The sequence below is a fragment of the Petromyzon marinus genome, unplaced genomic scaffold (assembly GCF_048934315.1).
Source record: "Petromyzon marinus isolate PM22_M1 ecotype Great Lakes invasive population unplaced genomic scaffold, UKy_Petmar_22M1.pri1.0 PM_G_Scaffold_20, whole genome shotgun sequence".
In the NCBI taxonomy this organism is placed as follows: Eukaryota; Metazoa; Chordata; class Hyperoartia; order Petromyzontiformes; family Petromyzontidae; genus Petromyzon; species Petromyzon marinus.
This window is the reverse complement of record NW_027422762.1, coordinates 228,354-241,846: the sequence shown is the minus strand read 5'-3', so window position 1 is coordinate 241,846 and position 13,493 is coordinate 228,354. Positions and strand designations below refer to the sequence as shown.

Here is a 13,493-nt window from a genome sequence, read left to right as displayed (position 1 = left end):
TGAACTGACCATACTTCACCACGCTGGTCAATGTGTACTGACCATACTTCACCACTCTGGTCAATGTGTACTGACCATACTTCATCACGCTGGTCAATGTGTACTGACCATACTTCACCACGCTGGTCAATGTGTACTGACCATACTTCACCACGCTGGTCAATGTGTACTGACCATACTTCACCACGCTGGTCAATGTGTACTGACCATACTTCACCACGCTGGTCAATGTGTACTGACCATACTTCACCACGCTGGTCAATGTGTACTGACCATACTTCGCCACGCTGGTCAATGTGTACTGACCATACTTCACCACTCTGGTCAATGTGTACTGACCATACTTCACCACGCTGGTCAATGTGACCTGACCATACTTCACCACGCTGGTCAATGTGTACTGACCATACTTCACCACGCTGGTCAATGTGACCTGACCATACTTCACCACGCTGGTCAATGTGAACTGACCATACTTCACCACCCTGGTCAATGTGACCTGACCATACTTCACCACGCTGGTCAATGTGTACTGACCATACTTCACCACCCTGGTCAATGTGACCTGACCATACTTCACCACGCTGGTCAATGTGTACTGACCATACTTCACCATGCTGGTCAATGTGTACTGACCATACTTCACCACGCTGGTCAATGTGTACTGACCATACTTCACCACGCTGGTCAATGTGTACTGACCATACTTCACCACGCTGGTCAATGTGACCTGACCATACTTCACCACGCTGGTCAATGTGGACTGACCATACTTCACCACGCTGGTCAATGTGTACTGACCATACTTCACCACCCTGGTCGATGTGTACTGACCATACTTCACCACCCTGGTCAATGTGTACTGACCATACTTCACCACCCTGGTCAATGTGTACTGACCATACTTCACCACGCTGGTCAATGTGTACTGACCATACTTAACCACCCTGGTCAATGTGTACTGACCATACTTCACCACTCTGGTCAATGTGTACTGACCATACTTCACCACGCTGGTCAATGTGCACTGACCATACTTCACCACCCTGGTCAATGTGACCTGACCATACTTCACCACGCTGGTCAATGTGGACTGACCATACTTCACCACCCTGGTCAATGTGTACTGACCATACTTCACCACCCTGGTCAATGTGTACTGACCCTACTTCACCACTCTGGTCAATGTGTACTGACCATACTTCACCACTCTGGTCAATGTGACCTGACCATACTTCACCACGCTGGTCAATGTGTACTGACCATACTTCACCACCCTGGTCAATGTGGACTGACCATACTTCACCACTCTGGTCAATGTGTACTGACCATACTTCACCACCCTGGTCAATGTGTACTGACCATACTTCACCATGCTGGTCAATGTGTACTGACCATACTTCACCACGATGGTCAATGCGTGCTGACCATACTTCACCACGCCGGTCAATGTGGACTGACCATACTTCACCACCCTGGTCAATGTGTACTGACCATACTTCACCACGCTGGTCAATGTGGACTGACCATACTTCACCACCCTGGTCAATGTGTACTGACCATACTTCACCACCCTGGTCAATGTGTACTGACCATACTTCACCACTCTGGTCAATGTGTACTGACCATACTTCACCACTCTGGTCAATGTGACCTGACCATACTTCACCACGCTTGTCAATGTGTACTGACCATACTTCACCACCCTGGTCAATGTGTACTGACCATACTTCACCACGCTGGTCAATGTGTACTGACCATACTTCACCACGCTGGTCAATGTGTACTGACCATACTTCACCACTCTGGTCAATGTGTACTGACCATACTTCACCACCCTGGTCAATGTGTACTGACCATACTTCACAACGCTGGTCAATGTGACCTGACCATACTTCACCACCCTGGTCAATGTGACCTGACCATACTTCACCACCCTGGTCAATGTGTACTCACCATACTTCACCACACTGGTCAATGTGAACTGACCATACTTCACCACGCTGGTCAATGTGTACTGACCATACTTCACCACTCTGGTCAATGTGTACTGACCATACTTCACCACGCTGGTCAATGTGTACTGACCATACTTCACCACGCTGGTCAATGTGTACTGACCATACTTCACCACGCTGGTCAATGTGTACTGACCATACTTCACCACGCTGGTCAATGTGGACTGACCATACTTCACCACGCTGGTCAATGTGTACTGACCATACTTCACCACACTGGTCAATGTGTACTGACCATACTTCACCACGCTGGTCAATGTGTACTGACCATACTTCACCACTCTGGTCAATGTGTACTGACCATACTTCACCACGCTGGTTAATGTGACCTGACCATACTTCACCACGCTGGTCAATGTGTACTGACCATACTTCACCACGCTGGTCAATGTGACCTGACCATACTTCACCACGCTGGTCAATGTGAAATGACCATACTTCACTACCCTGGTCAATGTGACCTGACCATACTTCACCACGCTGGTCAATGTGTACTGACCATACTTCACCACCCTGGTCAATGTGACCTGACCATACTTCACCACGCTGGTCAATGTGTACTGACCATACTTCACCACCCTGGTCAATGTGACCTGACCATACTTCACCACGCTGGTCAATGTGGACTGACCATACTTCACCACGCTGGTCAATGTGTACTGACCATACTTCACCACCCTGGTCAATGTGTACTCACCATACTTCACCACACTGGTCAATGTGAACTGACCATACTTCACCACGCTGGTCAATGTGTACTGACCATACTTCACCACTCTGGTCAATGTGTACTGACCATACTTCACCACGCTGGTCAATGTGTACTGACCATACTTCACCACGCTGGTCAATGTGTACTGACCATACTTCACCACGCTGGTCAATGTGGACTGACCATACTTCACCACGCTGGTCAATGTGTACTGACCATACTTCACCACACTGGTCAATGTGTACTGACCATACTTCGCCACGCTGGTCAATGTGTACTGACCATACTTCACCACTCTGGTCAATGTGTACTGACCATACTTCACCACGCTGGTTAATGTGACCTGACCATACTTCACCACGCTGGTCAATGTGTACTGACCATACTTCACCACGCTGGTCAATGTGACCTGACCATACTTCACCACGCTGGTCAATGTGAACTGACCATACTTCACTACATTGGTCAATGTGACCTGACCATACTTCACCACGCTGGTCAATGTGTACTGACCATACTTCACCACCCTGGTCAATGTGACCTGACCATACTTCACCACGCTGGTCAATGTGTACTGACCATACTTCACCACCCTGGTCAATGTGACCTGACCATACTTCACCACGCTGGTCAATGTGGACTGACCATACTTCACCACGCTGGTCAATGTGTACTGACCATACTTCACCACCCTGGTCAATGTGGACTGACCATACTTCACCACTCTGGTCAATGTGTACTGACCATACTTCACCACCCTGGTCAATGTGTACTGACCATACTTCACCATGCTGGTCAATGTGTACTGACCATACTTCACCACGATGGTCAATGCGTGCTGACCATACTTCACAACGCTGGTCAATGTGTACTGACCATACTTCACCACCCTGGTCAATGTGACCTGACCATACTTCACCACGCTGGTCAATGTGGACTGACCATACTTCACCACGCTGGTCAATGTGTACTGACCATACTTCACCACCCTGGTCAATGTGGACTGACCATACTTCACCACTCTGGTCAATGTGTACTGACCATACTTCACCACCCTGGTCAATGTGTACTGACCATACTTCACCATGCTGGTCAATGTGTACTGACCATACTTCACCACGATGGTCAATGCGTGCTGACCATACTTCACCACGCCGGTCAATGTGGACTGACCATACTTCACCACCCTGGTCAATGTGACCTGACCATACTTCACCACGCTGGTCAATGTGTACTGACCATACTTCACCACGCTGGCCAATGTGTACTGACCATACTTCACCACGATGGTCAATGCGTGCTGACCATACTTCACCACGCTGGTCAATGTGTACTGACCATACTTCACCACGCTGGTCAATGTGTACTGACCATACTTCACCACTCTGGTCAATGTGTACTGACCATACTTCACCACCCTGGTCAATGTGTACTGACCATACTTCACCACTCTGGTCAATGTGTACTGACCATACTTCACCACTCTGGTCAATGTGTACTGACCATACTTCACCACGCTGGTCAATGTGCACTGACCATACTTCACCACGCTGGTCAATGTGTACTGACCATACTTCACCACTCTGGTCAATGTGTACTGACCATACTTCACCACGCTGGTCAATGTGCACTGACCATACTTCACCACCCTGGTCAATGTGACCTGACCATACTTCACCACGCTGGTCAATGTGGACTGACCATACTTCACCACCCTGGTCAATGTGTACTGACCATACTTCACCACCCTGGTCAATGTGTACTGACCATACTTCACCACTCTGGTCAATGTGTACTGACCATACTTCACCACTCTGGTCAATGTGACCTGACCATACTTCACCACGCTGGTCAATGTGTACTGACCATACTTCACCACCCTGGTCAATGTGTACTGACCATACTTCACCAGGCTGGTCAATGTGTACTGACCATACTTCACCACGCTGGTCAATGTGTACTGACCATACTTCACCACGCTGGTCAATGTGTACTGACCATACTTCACCACTCTGGTCAATGTGTACTGACCATACTTCACCACTCTGGTCAATGTGTACTGACCATACTTCACCACGCTGGTCAATGTGACCTGACCATACTTCACCACGCTGATCAATGTGTACTGACCATACTTCACCACGCTGGTCAATGTGACCTGACCATACTTCACCACGCTGGTCAATGTGAACTGACCATACTTCACCACCCTGGTCAATGTGACCTGACCATACTTCACCACGCTGGTCAATGTGTACTGACCATACTTCACCACCCTGGTCAATGTGACCTGACCATACTTCACCACGCTGGTCAATGTGTACTGACCATACTTCACCATGCTGGTCAATGTGTACTGACCATACTTCACCACGCTGGTCAATGTGTACTGACCATACTTCACCACGCTGGTCAATGTGTACTGACCATACTTCACCACGCTGGTCAATGTGACCTGACCATACTTCACCACGCTGGTCAATGTGGACTGACCATACTTCACCACGCTGGTCAATGTGTACTGACCATACTTCACCACCCTGGTCGATGTGTACTGACCATACTTCACCACCCTGGTCAATGTGACCTGACCATACTTCACCACGCTGGTCAATGTGGACTGACCATACTTCACCACCCTGGTCAATGTGTACTGACCATACTTCACCACCCTGGTCAATGTGTACTGACCATACTTCACCACTCTGGTCAATGTGTACTGACCATACTTCACCACTCTGGTCAATGTGACCTGACCATACTTCACCACGCTGGTCAATGTGTACTGACCATACTTCACCACCCTGGTCAATGTGGACTGACCATACTTCACCACTCTGGTCAATGTGTACTGACCATACTTCACCACCCTGGTCAATGTGTACTGACCATACTTCACCATGCTGGTCAATGTGTACTGACCATACTTCACCACGATGGTCAATGCGTGCTGACCATACTTCACCACGCCGGTCAATGTGGACTGACCATACTTCACCACCCTGGTCAATGTGTACTGACCATACTTCACCACTCTGGTCAATGTGTACTGACCATACTTCACCACGCTGGTCAATGTGCACTGACCATACTTCACCACGCTGGTCAATGTGTACTGACCATACTTCACCACTCTGGTCAATGTGTACTGACCATACTTCACCACGCTGGTCAATGTGCACTGACCATACTTCACCACTCTGGTCAATGTGACCTGACCATACTTCACCACGCTGGTCAATGTGTACTGACCATACTTCACCACCCTGGTCAATGTGGACTGACCATACTTCACCACTCTGGTCAATGTGTACTGACCATACTTCACCACCCTGGTCAATGTGGACTGACCATACTTCACCACGCTGGTCAATGTGTACTGACCATACTTCACCACCCTGGTCAATGTGTACTGACCATACTTCACCACTCTGGTCAATGTGTACTGACCATACTTCACCACTCTGGTCAATGTGACCTGACCATACTTCACCACGCTGGTCAATGTGTACTGACCATACTTCACCACCCTGGTCAATGTGGACTGACCATACTTCACCACTCTGGTCAATGTGTACTGACCATACTTCACCACCCTGGTCAATGTGTACTGACCATACTTCACCATGCTGGTCAATGTGTACTGACCATACTTCACCACGATGGTCAATGCGTGCTGACCATACTTCACCACGCCGGTCAATGTGGACTGACCATACTTCACCACCCTGGTCAATGTGTACTGACCATACTTCACCACTCTGGTCAATGTGTACTGACCATACTTCACCACGCTGGTCAATGTGCACTGACCATACTTCACCACGCTGGTCAATGTGTACTGACCATACTTCACCACTCTGGTCAATGTGTACTGACCATACTTCACCACGCTGGTCAATGTGCACTGACCATACTTCACCACGCTGGTCAATGTGTACTGACCATACTTCACCACTCTGGTCAATGTGTACTGACCATACTTCACCACGCTGGTCAATGTGCACTGACCATACTTAACCACCCTGGTCAATGTGACCTGACCATACTTCACCACGCTGGTCAATGTGGACTGACCATACTTCACCACCCTGGTCAATGTGTACTGACCATACTTCACCACCCTGGTCAATGTGTACTGACCATACTTCACCACTATGGTCAATGTGTACTGACCATACTTCACCACTCTGGTCAATGTGACCTGACCATACTTCACCACGCTGGTCAATGTGTACTGACCATACTTCACCACCCTGGTCAATGTGTACTGACCATACTTCACCAGGCTGGTCAATGTGTACTGACCATACTTCACCACGCTGGTCAATGTGTACTGACCATACTTCACCACGCTGGTCAATGTGTACTGACCATACTTCACCACTCTGGTCAATGTGTACTGACCATACTTCACCACTCTGGTCAATGTGTACTGACCATACTTCACCACCCTGGTCAATGTGTACTGACCATACTTCACAACGCTGGTCAATGTGACCTGACCATACTTCACCACCCTGGTCAATGTGACCTGACCATACTTCACCACCCTGGTCAATGTGTACTCACCATACTTCACCACACTGGTCAATGTGAACTGACCATACTTCACCACGCTGGTCAATGTGTACTGACCATACTTCACCACTCTGGTCAATGTGTACTGACCATACTTCACCACGCTGGTCAATGTGTACTGACCACACTTCACCACGCTGGTCAATGTGTACTGACCATACTTCACCACGCTGGTCAATGTGTACTGACCATACTTCACCACGCTGGTCAATGTGGACGAACCATACTTCACCACGCTGGTCAATGTGTAGTGACCATACTTCACCACGCTGGTCAATGTGTACTGACCATACTTCGCCACGCTGGTCAATGTGTACTGACCATACTTCACCACTCTGGTCAATGTGTACTGACCATACTTCACCACGCTGGTCAATGTGACCTGACCATACTTTACCATGCTGGTCAATGTGTACTGACCATACTTCACCACGCTGGTCAATGTGACCTGACCATACTTCACCACGCTGGTCAATGTGAACTGACCATACTTCACCACCCTGGTCAATGTGACCTGACCATACTTCACCACGCTGGTCAATGTGTACTGACCATACTTCACCACCCTGGTCAATGTGACCTGACCATACTTCACCACGCTGGTCAATGTGTACTGACCATACTTCACCATGCTGGTCAATGTGTACTGACCATACTTCACCACGCTGGTCAATGTGTACTGACCATACTTCACCACGCTGGTCAATGTGTACTGACCATACTTCACCACGCTGGTCAATGTGTACTGACCATACTTCACCACGCTGGTCAATGTGACCTGACCATACTTCACCACGCTGGTCAATGTGGACTGACCATACTTCACCACGCTGGTCAATGTGTACTGACCATACTTCACCACCCTGGTCGATGTGTACTGACCATACTTCACCACCCTGGTCAATGTGTACTGACCATACTTCACCACCCTGGTCAATGTGTACTGACCATACTTCACCACGCTGGTCAATGTGTACTGACCATACTTCACCACCCTGGTCAATGTGTACTGACCATACTTCACCACTCTGGTCAATGTGTACTGACCATACTTCACCACGCTGGTCAATGTGCACTGACCATACTTCACCACCCTGGTCAATGTGACCTGACCATACTTCACCACGCTGGTCAATGTGTACTGACCATACTTCACAACGCTGGTCAATGTGACCTGACCATACTTCACCACCCTGGTCAATGTGACCTGACCATACTTCACCACCCTGGTCAATGTGTACTCACCATACTTTACCACACTGGTCAATGTGAACTGACCATACTTCACCACGCTGGTCAATGTGTACTGACCATACTTCACCACTCTGGTCAATGTGTACTGACCATACGTCACCACGCTGGTCAATGTGTACTGACCATACCATACTTCACCACGCTGGTCAATGTGTACTGACCATACTTCACCACGCTGGTCAATGTGTACTGACCATACTTCACCACGCTGGTCAATGTGGACTGACCATACTTCACCACGCTGGTCAATGTGTACTGACCATACTTCACCACGCTGGTCAATGTGTACTGACCATACTTCGCCACGCTGGTCAATGTGTACTGACCATACTTCACCACTCTGGTCAATGTGTACTGACCATACTTCACCATGCTGGTCAATGTGTACTGACCATACTTCACCACGCTGGTCAATGTGTACTGACCATACATCACCACGCTGGTCAATGTGACCTGACCATACTTCACCACGCTGGTCAATGTGAACTGACCATACTTCACCACCCTGGTCAATGTGACCTGACCATACTTCACCACGCTGGTCAATGTGTACTGACCATACTTCACCACCCTGGTCAATGTGACCTGACCATACTTCACCACGCTGGTCAATGTGTACTGACCATACTTCACCATGCTGGTCAATGTGTACTGACCATACTTCACCACGCTGGTCAATGTGTACTGACCATACTTCACCACGCTGGTCAATGTGACCTGACCATACTTCACCACGCTGGTCAATGTGGACTGACCATACTTCACCACGCTGGTCAATGTGCACTGACCATACTTCACCACCCTGGTCAATGTGACCTGACCATACTTCACCACGCTGGTCAATGTGGACTGACCATACTTCACCACCCTGGTCAATGTGTACTGACCATACTTCACCACCCTGGTCAATGTGTACTGACCATACTTCACCACTCTGGTCAATGTGTACTGACCATACTTCACCACTCTGGTCAATGTGACCTGACCATACTTCACCACGCTGGTCAATGTGTACTGACCATACTTCACCACCCTGGTCAATGTGTACTGACCATACTTCACCACGCTGGTCAATGTGTACTGACCATACTTCACCACCATGGTCAATGTGTACTGACCATACTTCACCACTCTGGTCAATGTGTACTGACCATACTTCACCACGCTGGTCAATGTGCACTGACCATACTTCACCACCCTGGTCAATGTGACCTGACCATACTTCACCACGCTGGTCAATGTGTACTGACCATACTTCACAACGCTGGTCAATGTGACCTGACCATACTTCACCACCCTGGTCAATGTGACCTGACCATACTTCACCACCCTGGTCAATGTGTACTCACCATACTTTACCACACTGGTCAATGTGAACTGACCATACTTCACCACGCTGGTCAATGTGTACTGACCATACTTCACCACTCTGGTCAATGTGTACTGATCATACTTCACCACGCTGGTCAATGTGTACTGACCATACTTCACCACGCTGGTCAATGTGTACTGACCATACTTCACCACGCTGGTCAATGTGTACTGACCATACTTCACCACGCTGGTCAATGTGGACTGACCATACTTCACCACGCTGGTCAATGTGTACTGACCATACTTCACCACGCTGGTCAATGTGTACTGACCATACTTCGCCACGCTGGTCAATGTGTACTGACCATACTTCACCACTCTGGTCAATGTGTACTGACCATACTTCACCACGCTGGTCAATGTGACCTGACCATACTTCACCACGCTGGTCAATGTGTACTGACCATACTTCACCACGCTGGTCAATGTGACCTGACCATACTTCACCACGCTGGTCAATGTGAACTGACCATACTTCACCACCCTGGTCAATGTGACCTGACCATACTTCACCACGCTGGTCAATGTGTACTGACCATACTTCACCACCCTGGTCAATGTGACCTGACCATACTTCACCACGCTGGTCAATGTGTACTGACCATACTTCACCATGCTGGTCAATGTGTACTGACCATACTTCACCACGCTGGTCAATGTGTACTGACCATACTTCACCACGCTGGTCAATGTGACCTGACCATACTTCACCACGCTGGTCAATGTGGACTGACCATACTTCACCACGCTGGTCAATGTGCACTGACCATACTTCACCACCCTGGTCAATGTGACCTGACCATACTTCACCACGCTGGTCAATGTGGACTGACCATACTTCACCACCCTGGTCAATGTGTACTGACCATACTTCACCACCCTGGTCAATGTGTACTGACCATACTTCACCACTCTGGTCAATGTGTACTGACCATACTTCACCACTCTGGTCAATGTGACCTGACCATACTTCACCACGTTGGTCAATGTGTACTGACCATACTTCACCACCCTGGTCAATGTGTACTGACCATACTTCACCAGGCTGGTCAATGTGTACTGACCATACTTCACCACGCTGGTCAATGTGTACTGACCATACTTCACCACGCTGGTCAATGTGTACTGACCATACTTCACCACTCTGGTCAATGTGTACTGACCATACTTCACCACTCTGGTCAATGTGTACTGACCATACTTCACCACCCTGGTCAATGTGTACTGACCATACTTCACAACGCTGGTCAATGTGACCTGACCATACTTCACCACCCTGGTCAATGTGACCTGACCATACTTCACCACCCTGGTCAATGTGTACTCACCATACTTCACCACACTGGTCAATGTGAACTGACCATACTTCACCACGCTGGTCAATGTGTACTGACCATACTTCACCACTCTGGTCAATGTGTACTGACCATACTTCACCACGCTGGTCAATGTGTACTGACCACACTTCACCACGCTGGTCAATGTGTACTGACCATACTTCACCACGCTGGTCAATGTGTACTGACCATACTTCACCACGCTGGTCAATGTGGACGAACCATACTTCACCACGCTGGTCAATGTGTAGTGACCATACTTCACCACGCTGGTCAATGTGTACTGACCATACTTCGCCACGCTGGTCAATGTGTACTGACCATACTTCACCACTCTGGTCAATGTGTACTGACCATACTTCACCACGCTGGTCAATGTGACCTGACCATACTTTACCACGCTGGTCAATGTGTACTGACCATACTTCACCACGCTGGTCAATGTGACCTGACCATACTTCACCACGCTGGTCAATGTGAACTGACCATACTTCACCACCCTGGTCAATGTGACCTGACCATACTTCACCACGCTGGTCAATGTGTACTGACCATACTTCACCACCCTGGTCAATGTGACCTGACCATACTTCACCACGCTGGTCAATGTGTACTGACCATACTTCACCATGCTGGTCAATGTGTACTGACCATACTTCACCACGCTGGTCAATGTGTACTGACCATACTTCACCACGCTGGTAATGTGTACTGACCATACTTCACCACGCTGGTCAATGTGTACTGACCATACTTCACCACGCTGGTCAATGTGACCTGACCATACTTCACCACGCTGGTCAATGTGGACTGACCATACTTCACCACGCTGGTCAATGTGTACTGACCATACTTCACCACCCTGGTCGATGTGTACTGACCATACTTCACCACCCTGGTCAATGTGTACTGACCATACTTCACCACCCTGGTCAATGTGTACTGACCATACTTCACCACGCTGGTCAATGTGTACTGACCATACTTCACCACCCTGGTCAATGTGTACTGACCATACTTCACCACTCTGGTCAATGTGTACTGACCATACTTCACCACGCTGGTCAATGTGCACTGACCATACTTCACCACCCTGGTCAATGTGACCTGACCATACTTCACCACGCTGGTCAATGTGTACTGACCATACTTCACAACGCTGGTCAATGTGACCTGACCATACTTCACCACCCTGGTCAATGTGACCTGACCATACTTCACCACCCTGGTCAATGTGTACTCACCATACTTTACCACACTGGTCAATGTGAACTGACCATACTTCACCACGCTGGTCAATGTGTACTGACCATACTTCACCACTCTGGTCAATGTGTACTGACCATACTTCACCACGCTGGTCAATGTGTACTGACCATACCATACTTCACCACGCTGGTCAATGTGTACTGACCATACTTCACCACGCTGGTCAATGTGTACTGACCATACTTCACCACGCTGGTCAATGTGGACTGACCATACTTCACCACGCTGGTCAATGTGTACTGACCATACTTCACCACGCTGGTCAATGTGTACTGACCATACTTCGCCACGCTGGTCAATGTGTACTGACCATACTTCACCACTCTGGTCAATGTGTACTGACCATACTTCACCATGCTGGTCAATGTGTACTGACCATACTTCACCACGCTGGTCAATGTGTACTGACCATACATCACCACGCTGGTCAATGTGACCTGACCATACTTCACCACGCTGGTCAATGTGAACTGACCATACTTCACCACCCTGGTCAATGTGACCTGACCATACTTCACCACGCTGGTCAATGTGTACTGACCATACTTCACCACCCTGGTCAATGTGACCTGACCATACTTCACCACGCTGGTCAATGTGTACTGACCATACTTCACCATGCTGGTCAATGTGTACTGACCATACTTCACCACGCTGGTCAATGTGTACTGACCATACTTCACCACGCTGGTCAATGTGACCTGACCATACTTCACCACGCTGGTCAATGTGGACTGACCATACTTCACCACGCTGGTCAATGTGCACTGACCATACTTCACCACCCTGGTCAATGTGACCTGACCATACTTCACCACGCTGGTCAATGTGGACTGACCATACTTCACCACCCTGGTCAATGTGTACTGACCATACTTCACCACCCTGGTCAATGTGTACTGACCATACTTCACCACTCTGGTCAATGTGTACTGACCATACTTCACC

At 48.8% G+C, this 13,493-nt stretch overlaps 1 long non-coding RNA gene across 1 annotated transcript in view; it reads right to left on the bottom strand.

The window, feature by feature from the left end:
• Positions 1-13,493, bottom strand: part of LOC142912386 (uncharacterized) — a 97,821-nt gene that overhangs the window by 28,763 nt on the left and 55,565 nt on the right. The window lies entirely within an intron of this gene.